A 10,927-nucleotide genomic window follows, 5' to 3' on the forward strand; every position below is an offset into this window, starting at 1 on the left:
GTTTATTTGGTTTATGATTCTGGATGGCTGGATAATTTATAAAGAAAAAGAAGGTTTATTTGGTTTATGATTCTGGATGGCTGGAAAGTTCAATATTGGGCATCTGCATCTGGTAAAACCTTCAGGCTGCTTCCACTCATGGTGGACGGCGAAGAGGAGCTGGTGTGTGCAGAGGCTGCACGCTAAGAAAGGAAGGCAGGGCAGGAAGGAGCAAAGATGGTTTTAGCAACCAGTTCACATGGGAACTAACAGAGTGAGAACTCACCAGTCCAGAATGGAAGGGCATTTGATATATTCATGAAAGATCCACTCCTGTGACCCAAATACTTCCCACTAGGCCCCACCTCCCAACATCGCTACACTGGGGATTAAATTTCAACATGGGATTTGGTGGGGACAAACAAATTATATCCAAACCATAGCATTCCACTCCTGCCACCAACCCCAGCAAACTCATGTTATTCTCACATTGTGAAATACAATCATCCTTTCCCAATAGAACCAAAAGTCTTAACTCATTCCAGCATCATCTCAAAAGTCTAAAGTCCAAAGTCTCATTAGAGACTCAAGGTAAGTTCCTTTCAACTATGAGCCTGTAAGATGAAAAACAAGTTATTTACCTCCAAGATACAATGGTTGTTCAGGCATTGGGTAAACCCTGACAATTTGCAATTAAGTGAGAAAGCTATTTTCATATTTTGAACTTATGGTTTAATTATGTCATTTAATCTCCACAGCAGAACACTGGTTATTAGCACTCCCATTTCATAGATCGAGAACCTGAGGCTCCATAAGTTGTATCAGCTATACATGAATATTAATCCATACCTTAACAGCAGACCTAGAATAACCAGGAATAATCAATCAAATAAAGATGGAGAGGCTAAAAAGAGAAAACAAGACTATCACGAGAGTATCAGCAGATTTCACAATTCCCTGAAATACCTAGAGCTTCACTGTATAATAGGATCACCACTATCCACATGGGGCTATTTAAATTCAAGTTAGCTAAATTTAAGTAAAGGTTAAAATTTAGTTCTTCAGTCATGCTAATCATAAGTTCGGTGATCACACATAGTTAGTGGCTACAGTACTGGACAGGACAGATTTAAATAGCATCTTTATCATCACAGAAAATTCTATTGAATGGCACTGCTCTAGAATATGTCCTCATGAGTGAAGGGGTCTATTCTTAGAAGATGGTAATTTTTCAAGTGCTATTGTGCGAGCTGTATTTATGTGAAGTTCCTAGAGTACAGAAGGCATCTGCTTCCTCCCATTAAAGGGACAAAATGCAGCAGAAAGCCTTTGTTCCTAATTTTCCAAGAACCTCCCCACGTGCCCAGGAGACAGAGTTCTTCAATGGCCAAAAGATAGGATTCTTGGGGTCACACAGGCACATTGTCTTTCTCTGAGCTCTGTTTCCCACTCCATGTGGCATGATAAATAAGTGGTCTCAGGCCTTCTCCCAAGAGGCTCTGTCAGATCTTACCTTGACATCCTTTCATCATACAGCAGACCACAGGTAGGTAAGATCCTAAGCTTCAGATCTGACCCACAGTGGGGAACAGGGAGAGAAACACAGGGTAGAAAATCTCATTTATGCCTTGAGCCTAAAGCAGAGGCCCACCTATCCCCACCAGAGCTGCACTGAGTGTTATTGACATTGACTTGGGCCTTAATAAAATTGCGATTTGGTTATTATTTGATATTCCTATGTGTACCACTCCTTGGGGAACCTGAAAGGTAGAAATTAACAAGCAGGGAAGAATGAGGGTATTTCTTGGTTGCTAAACATTAATTATTGCTATTAAAACTTTATCCACTATAGTTTGAATGTGTCCACTCCAAAATTCAGATGTTGAAACTTAATGCAATGTGATAGTATAAAGAGGTGGAGTTTTCTAGAGATAATAAGGTCATGAGAGCTCATCCCCTCATGAATGGGATTAAGGCCCTTATTAAAGAGTCTTCTTTAAAGAGTTTTATTTAAAGAGCTGCAGCACTCAGCTGGCTTGCTCTTTAGCCTTCCACCATGTGAGGACACAGCATTCCTTCCCTCTGGAGGATGCAGATCTCACCAGAAAACATCATCTGCCGTCATCTTAATCTTGGACTTTCTAGCCTCCTGAACTGTGAGAAAATAAATTTCTTTTCTTTATAAATTATCCAGTCTCAGGTATTTTGTAATAGCAGAACAAAACAGACTAAATCACCATTTCCCAATCATTAATAATTAATCAATTTTCTTTCTTTGTGACATGCTATTCTCTCCTTTCTGAAAGTCTCTTTATTTTTCTTAAATGACAGTACTCTCTGAGTTATCTTTCTACCCCTGTGGCTATTCATAAAAAGTGCCTCCTCTCACCAGGTGTCCTCATGAAAGTGACATCGTCTTTAAACCCTGTGTGACAATCCCTGACGCACCACTATGATGCCCAGGGAAGACAGGGTGACCTGGAAGTCAACTACTTCCTTAAAATCATCCAACTTTTGGATGATTATCTGAAATGTTTCATCGTGGGAGCAGACAGTATGGACTCCAAGCAGATGCAGTAGATCCGCATGTCCCTCTGCAGGAAGGCCATAATGCTGATGGTCAAGAACATCATGATGCGCAAGGCCATCTGAGGGCACCTGGAAAACAACCCAGCTCTGGAGAAACTGTTGCCTCACATTCGGGGGAATGTGGGCTTTGTGTTCACCAAGGAGGACCTCACTGAGATCAGGGACCTGCTGCTGGCCAACAAGGTGCCAGCTGTGGCCCATGCTGGTGCCATTGCCCCATGTGAAGTCACTGTGCCAGTCCAGAACACTGGTCTGGGGCCCAAGAAGATCTCCTTTCTCCAGGTTTTAGGCATCACCACTTAAATCTCCAGGGGTGTCACTAAAATCCTGAGTGATATGCAGCTGATTAAGACTGGAGACAAAGTGCGAGCCAGCAAAGCCACACTACTGAACATCTCTCCCTTCCCCTTTGGGCTGGCCATCCAGCAGATGTTCCACAATGGCAGCATCTACAACCCTGAAGTGCTTGACGTCACAGAGGAAACTGCATTCTCACTTCCTGGAGAATGTCTGCAATGTTGCCAGTGTCGGTCTGCAGATTGGCGACCCAACTGTTGCATCAGTACCCCATTCTATCATCAGTGGGTACAAACGAGTCCTGGCTTTGTCTGTGGATATTGATTACACCTTCCCACTTGCTGAAAAGGTCAAGGCCTTCTTGGCCGATCCGTCTGCCTTTGTGGCTGCTGCCCCTGTGGCCACTGCTGCCACGACTGCTCCTGCTGCTGCTGCAGCCCCAACTAAGGTTGAAGCCAAGGAAGAGTTGGAGGAGTCGGACAAGTATATGGGATTTCGTCTCTTTGACTAATCACCAAAAAGCAACCAACTCAGTCAGCTTTATTCGCAAAACAAGGAAATAAAGGCTTCTTTAAAAAGAAAAAAAAAGGTGCCTTCCTCTGGGCATGGTGGCTTGTGCCTGTAGTCTTCAGTACTCCAGAGGCTGATGTGGGAGAATTGCTTCAGCCCAGGAATTCAAGGCTTCAGCAAACTATGATTGCACCACTGCACTCCAGCCTGTGCAACAGGGCAAGACTCCATCTCTCTCTCAAAAAAAAGTACCTTTAGCTTATGCTTCTTTTGCACCCCTTTAAATGTTGATATTCCCCAAGATTTCATATTCAACTGCTTGCCCATTCTGAATTCTTCTTGAACTATTGTACCTACATTTATGATTTATCCACTTACCATATATTAATACTTACATGTTCTATTTACATCTCACACCTCCACACAGAGATACTCAATGACCTATTACATATCACCTCTTGGATGTCCCACAGATAATCCAAATTTATCTTAGCTCAAACCAAACTTATCATTTTCTCTTCCCATTGCTAAATCTTTTATTTCCCCCACTGTCAGCCAAAATGAGTCATTGCCAGCACCACTCATCTTTGCTGATCAATTTTAACCAGAATTATGTTTGTGTTATCCTAGGCTTCTTCAAAAAGCCTGAGCCACAACACTCCACAAAAACAACTAGTAATACATCAAAGGTTTTTAAAAGATAATATTCCATCCTGGTGAGGATATATTGTAAGGAGCACTATTACATACTCTTATGATTGAGTTGTAAATGTATACATTTCTAGAGAGCAATTTGATGATGTGTATTGCTACCAATATCAGAACATTCCTTTGGAACACTCTTGGGTCTCTGAAATAATGTAGTGAGACAGAGACCAGACTGGCAGAGAGAACCTTAAGAGACCATTCTGCCCTGGCCCGCACCAAAGTGAGCAGTAAGCAACATGTCAGGGTGAAAGTCTTATTACAAAACTGGAGGCGATCAAGAAGCAGAATAAGAACATTTTGAACTGGACATCACTAAAGAGGTTGCACAGACCCACAGCACTTCAGCATTACCAAGGGCTTGAAACCCATGAGAATCATGTGAAGCAAGTGGAGACTGTAAATATTCAGGAAGAAATAGTTTGATGTTTTTGGTTGATGCCTCCAGAGCGATGTGTGAATCTCAGAGTGAAGATGAGTTGACTTCTTTTGACATGAGCATCCAGGAGTTGGATAATCCAGGTGCAAAACAAATTCTAGAGCTTGACCGGTTTAAGGGGCAGTAGGGACAAAAACGTTTCCAAGACCCGATGGGCATGGACCTGACTACTCACTCAGTGAAACGTTGTGAGTCTGTGCCAACAACCTCTTCAGCAATGTACTGTACAAGAGGAGTCACGTTGTTCACCAAGGAAGACAACCCCCAAGGCAATGACAGTGTCAAAGCCAGCTGGCCCACGACCAAAGCCAATAACCACTGAGATACAGGCATCTTCCTTGACTTGATGCACCTGAAGAAACCTGGAGGCTTTGACATATCTTTGTTTTACAGAGATATCATCAGCGTAGCAGAGGATGAGGATCTCAGGGCTCACTTTGAGGAATCCAGCAAGCTAGAAGACCTGTTGAGGCAGTTTTGAGCCAAGGAGATCAGGAAGTGAGCACTCAGCAGGTTAAAGTTGAAGTTCAGCAAAGATATAGTGCTCTCTGTGGGCATTTATAATCTGATCTAAAAGGCTCTCAAGCCTCCTCCAATAAAACTCTATCGAGAAATAGATGAATCGGTGTAAACTAAGACCTGGACATGTAATGTAAATACAGGCAGTTTGCTTCTGCCTAGAGATACCACGAGGTCTCAGATCTATGGAAGGCATCAGATTATACTGGAGAAAGAGGAAACAGAAGAGCTAAAATAGTTTGATGAACCAGGTTTGATTCTCATGGGTTTAAGCCCTTGGTAAAGCTGAAGAAGCACCAGTACCCAAGGCCCTCCTTCTTTGTGTACTCTGAGGAGTCGCCGATGAATGGGAGCTCAACCCTGTTCAGTGCTCTACTCATCATGTGTCTGGAGAAGGAGGTCACAGCATTGTGCAGATACACACCCTGCAGGAACATCCCCCCTTATTTTGTGGCTTTGGTGCCACAGGAAGAGGAGTTGGATGATCAGAAAATTCAGGTGACTCCTGCAGGCTTCCAGCTGGTCTTTTTATGCTATGCTGATAATAAAGGGAAGGTGCCCTTTACTAAAAAAGCCACGGCAACCCCAGAGGAGGTGGACAAGGTGAAAGCTATTGTTCAGAAGCTCCGATTCAAATACAGAAGTGACAGCTTTGAGAACTCTGTGCTGCAGCAGCACTCCAGGAACCTGGATGACTTGGCCTTGGATTTGATGGAGCCTGAACAAGCAGTGGACCTGACATTGCCCGAGGTTGAAGCAATGAATAAAAGACTGGGCTCCCCACTGGTGGATAAGTTTAAGGAACTTCTCTATCCACCAGATTACAATCCTGAAGGGAAAGTTTGCAACATAAAACACAATAATGAAGGTTTCAGAAGCAAAAGGCCCAAGGTGGAGTATTCAGAAGAGAAGCTGAAAAACCACACAAGCAACGGCACACTGGGCAAGTTTGCTGTCCCCATGCTGAAAGAGGCCTGCTGGGGTATGAGCTGAAGAAGCAGGAGCCACTGGAAGCCCTCACCGATCACTTCCAGAACTGACCAGAGGCCACGCGTCCAGCTGCGCTTCCACATTGTAGCCAGGCTGGCTGGCCTTGTTCTCAGCCAGTGAAAACTGGTGTCTCCTAAGCTAGGAAGAGCCTGCCTGACAGAAGCAGAGGGACTTTATCTTTATGAGGCTTTCTGTTGTCATGGCAATGGTGTAGCCCTCCCACTTCGCTGTTCCTTACTCCACTGCCTGAATGAAGAGCCCTAACTTTGTACTGTAGGAAAAAAAAGAGAGACTATACTGCCCTCCTGATGCCAAGTGTCACTCCGAGCAGCATTAAGGGAGTAAACAATGTGATGTCGGGATTTTTTTGTTTGTTTGTTTGTTTTTGTTTGTGTTTTAGAGAGAGAGAGTCCTAGGCTAGAGTGCAGTGGCACAATCATGGCTCAGATCTTCCTACGGTTCAGGTGATCCTCCCCTGTCAGCCTCCCAGGTAGCTGGGACTCCAGGCGTGAACCACCATGCTGGGCTACTTTTTGTATTTTTTTAAGAGATAGGGTTTGGCCATGTTGCCCAGGCTGGTGTCAAATTCCTGGGCTCAAGCAACCTGCCCGCCTCAGCCTCCCAAAGTGCTGCAAAGTTCTCGGATTACAGGCATGAGCCACCAAACATGGTGTGATGTTTTAAGATCAGTTTATCAGAATGATTTTTCACAAAAGTTTATACTGAACTCCTCTTGAAATCACATCATCCATGTTATCCTCTCAAGCCATTTGTCTTCCACGATTATAACAACTCACAACTCATTACGTCAGGAATCAGGGCTGATGACAGAAGTACGACTGCAAATGCAGACACCTCTCTCCATTTGAAGGGGCTTATGCTCATGAGTCTCAGCCAGTGCTAGTTTCTTTCTCTTGCACCTTCTTAGAATGCTAGATATCAGGCCCCAGTCAGCCAGCCTCAAGACACTCTGATATTTCTGTTGCAATATTGTATAGATCCTAAGTAGCTAATATGAAAAGAGCAAAGAATTCTAACTCTATCAAACTATACTCCAATCACAAAAGGAGACTTTCTACTCATTTGAAGGGGCACTTTCTGATGGCGCCTGGTGGCATTTTGCATTAAATAAAATTTATTTTGCAGTAAATAAAATGTAATGCAAAATGCCATCAGGCACCACCAGAAAGTGCACCTTCAAATGAATGGAAAGCTCTATTCAGAGAAATCAAGGAAGCAAAGAATGCAGACCACCTGGCGAATGAATTGGAGATATAATGTGGTACTTTAGCCTCTAGGGCCTGGTGCCCCAAGTGGTGGTGCCCAAAGTGGTGCACCCGAAATCTGTTTAGGGATCTCCATTCTATCTTATGTCTTCTCAACATATATCAGGAATCTCCAGAAATTTATTCTCGATTCCTCCTGAATAAATTTATCCTAAGTCAATAAGTAGAGACATGAGAAAAGATTTGTGGTCTAGGATGTTCAATGCAATATAATTTATAAAAAATTAAAAATATTAAAAACAACCTAAATGTCCAGAAGACATTACAAATTAAAATACTATGAATATTAATCTGCCATTAAAAATTATACACTGGAATAATATAATGTCATGAAAGAGTGCTCATAATACAATATTCAATAAAAAATAGGATATACAAGTGTTCATAAATATCATTCAATTAAATGTCTAAATATACATGTGCATTGAAAAGAAGAATTGAGGAAATGATGATGAGATTAGAGGAGATTTTCCTGCAATATGTAGTTATTATTTTTAGAATAAAAAAATAGAAGAGATATTAGGTTGTCTCTGGCTAATTAATTAGTATCTGGTGATATATAGTTTTTATTTACATGTTGTCTTCCTCCAATTACATTTGAATATCCTGGAAAGCAAAGATCTTGTTTGCTATTCTTTAGTGTTTCTGTCTTATAACACAGAGCTTTTTGCACACAAAGGCAATCAACCAGTAACTCTGAGGAGAAATAGCTAACGCCATCAGTTCAGTGATCACTTCTAGAAAGGCCATATGGTCAATCTGTCAACAAAATGAGTGGTGGCTAACTTCATTCTTCTACAGCAATGAAGATGCCAAAATTCCACGTGTAGAGGAACAGCAATAAAATGAGGGTCACACACATCTGGGTTCCAATTCCAACTTCACCGCTTAATGACTAAGTGATTTTGACCAAGTTATCTACTTCTCTGAGCCCGTTTGAGCACTAATAAGAATACCACTCCTCACAGCGGTTATGAAAATTAAAGAAGATACAGTGCCTGGCAAATCATTGGTATTTTCCCTTTTCCCTTTTGAAGCATGGCTCATTTTACTGAGAAAATTACATTGTAAATAATTAAAAGTGTCATCAGCTCCCACAGTTTGTTAAATATCTTCTTTTGAAGAACTCAAAGGATCTAAAATTAAATTTTACATAATATCTGTATTGGACAGAATCCACCAACATCTGGAAAACTGGAGGCCAAATTTTTTCTTTTTGCCGAAATTAGGTTTTTTGGTATTTTCTTGGAAACCTCTTGCTGTTATATCAAATCTGATTAAGGAGGGACATCCAACTCCCCAGGGACTAGAGTTAATATTAGATACGAAAGACTCAGAGAGACAAGAGAGATGAGTAATATGTTTCAGCTCATTTATTTTCAAAAGCTTCTCTAGGTAGGAGAAAAGAAGAATGGAAGGAACTTGTAAAGAATGACCAGTTTTATGAGGCAAAATGATATCCCTTTCATAATTTAATACTAGGAAGGAAGATTACCTTTGATAAAATAGTTATCTTAGAACTGTAGTTAGAAATGGAGTGAAATGGAGTGATATTTCTTTTGTGTTCCTCCCTTATAGTATGAGGATATTATAATGAATTTAATAAGGTTATATGAAAATTTATTCCTTTTTATTATTATACTTTAAGTCCTGGGATACATGTGCAGAACATGCAGGTTTGTTACATAGATATACATGTTCCATGGTGGTTTGCTGCAACCATCAACCCGTCATCTACATTAGGTATTTCTCCTAATACTATCCCTCCCCTACTCCCCCAAACTCCGACAGGCCCCAGTATATTATGTTCCCCTCTCTGTGTCCATGTGTTCTCATTGTTCAATTCCCACTTATGAGTCAGAACATACAGTGTTTGGTTTTCTGTTCCTGTGTTAGTTTGCTGAGAAGGATGTTTCCAGCTTTATCCATGTCCCTGCAAAGAACATGAACTCATCCTTTTTGATGGCTGCAAAGTATTCCATAGTGTATATGTGCCACATTTTCTTTATCCAGTCTATCATTGATGGACACTTGGGTTGGTTCCAAGTCTTTGCTATTGTGAACAGTGCTGCAATTAACATATGTGTGCATGTGTCTTTATAGTAGAATGATTTCTAATCCTTTGGGTATATACACAGTAATGGGATTGCTGGGTCAAATGGTATTTCTGGTTCTAGATCCTTGAGGAATCGCTGTCTTCCACAATGGTTGAACTAATTTACACTCCCACCAACAGTGTAAAAGCGTTCCTATTTCTCCACATCCTCTCCAGCATCTGTTGTTTCCTAACTTTTTAATGATCACCATTCTAACTGGCATGAGATGGTATCTCATTGTGGTTTTGATTTGCATTTCTCTAATGACCAGCGATGATGAGCTTTTTTTCATAAGTTTGTTGGCTGCATAAATGTATTCTTTTAAGAAGTGTCTGTTCATATCCTTCACCCACTTTTTGATGGAGTTGTTTGTTTTTTTCTTGTAAATTTGATTAAGTTCCTTGTAGATTTTGGATGTTAGCCCTTTGTCAGATGGACAGATTGCAAAATTTTCTCCCATTCTGTAGGTTGCCTGTTCACTCTGTTGAGAGTTTCTTTTGCTGAGTGGAAACTCTTTAGTTTAATTAGATCCCATTTATCAATTTAGGCTTTTGTTGCCATTGCTTTTGGTGTTTTAGTTGTAACGTCTTTGCCCATGCCTGTGTCCTGAATGGTATTGCCTAGGTTTTCTTCTAAGGATTTTATGGTTTGGGGTTTTACATTTAAGACTTTAATCCATCTTAAGTTAATTTTTGCATAAGGTGCAAGGAAGGGGTCTAGTTTCTGTTTCCTAATACAGCTAGCCAGTTTTCCCAGCACCATTTATTAAATAAAGAATCCTTTCCTCATTCCTCGTTTTTGTCAAGTTTGTCAAAGATCAGATGGTTGTAGATGTGTGACATTATTTCTGAGGCCTCTGTTCTGTTCCGTTGGTCTATATATCTGTTTTGGTACCAGTACCATGCTGTTGTGGTTACTGTAGCTTTGTATTATAGTTTGAAGTCAGGCAGTGTGATGCCTCCAGCTTTGTTCTTTTTGCTTATAATTGTCTTGGCTACATGGGCTCTGTTTTGGTTCCATATGAAATTTAAAGCAGTTTTTTTTCTAATTCTGTGAAGAAAGTCAATGGTAACTTGACAGGGATAGCATTGAATCTGTAAATTACCTTGCGCGGTATGGCCATTTTCCTATCCCTAAGCATGGAATGTTTTTACATTTGTTTGTTCCTCTCTTATTTCTTTGAGCAGTGGTTTGCAGTTCTCTTTGAAGAGGTCTTTCACATCCCTTGTGAGTTGTATTCCTAGGTATTTTATTCTCTTTGTAGCAATTGTGAATGGGAGTTCACTCATAATTTGGCTCTCTGTTTGTCTATTACTGGTGTATAGGAATACTTGTGATTTTTGTGCATTGATTTTGTACCCTGAGACTTTGCTGAAGTTGCTTATCAGCTTAAGGAGATTTTGGGCTGAGACGATGGGGTTTTCTAAATATATAATCATGTCATCTGCTAACAGAGATAATTTGACTTCCTCTCTTCCTATTTGAATAACCTTTGCAGTCAGAGAAACATACAAAAT

At 41.0% G+C, this 10,927-nt stretch overlaps 2 pseudogenes; both read left to right on the forward strand.

Annotated features, from left to right (window-relative positions):
* Positions 1–2,434: 2,434 nt before the first annotated feature.
* Positions 2,435–3,376, forward strand: LOC105531750 (annotated as a pseudogene).
* Positions 3,377–4,319: 943 nt separating this feature from the next.
* On the forward strand, positions 4,320–6,078 carry LOC105531751 (annotated as a pseudogene).
* The last annotated feature ends 4,849 nt before the right edge of the window (positions 6,079–10,927 follow it).

The sequence above is a fragment of the Mandrillus leucophaeus genome, unplaced genomic scaffold (assembly GCF_000951045.1).
Source record: "Mandrillus leucophaeus isolate KB7577 unplaced genomic scaffold, Mleu.le_1.0 Scaffold901, whole genome shotgun sequence".
Lineage (NCBI taxonomy): Eukaryota > Metazoa > Chordata > Mammalia > Primates > Cercopithecidae > Mandrillus > Mandrillus leucophaeus.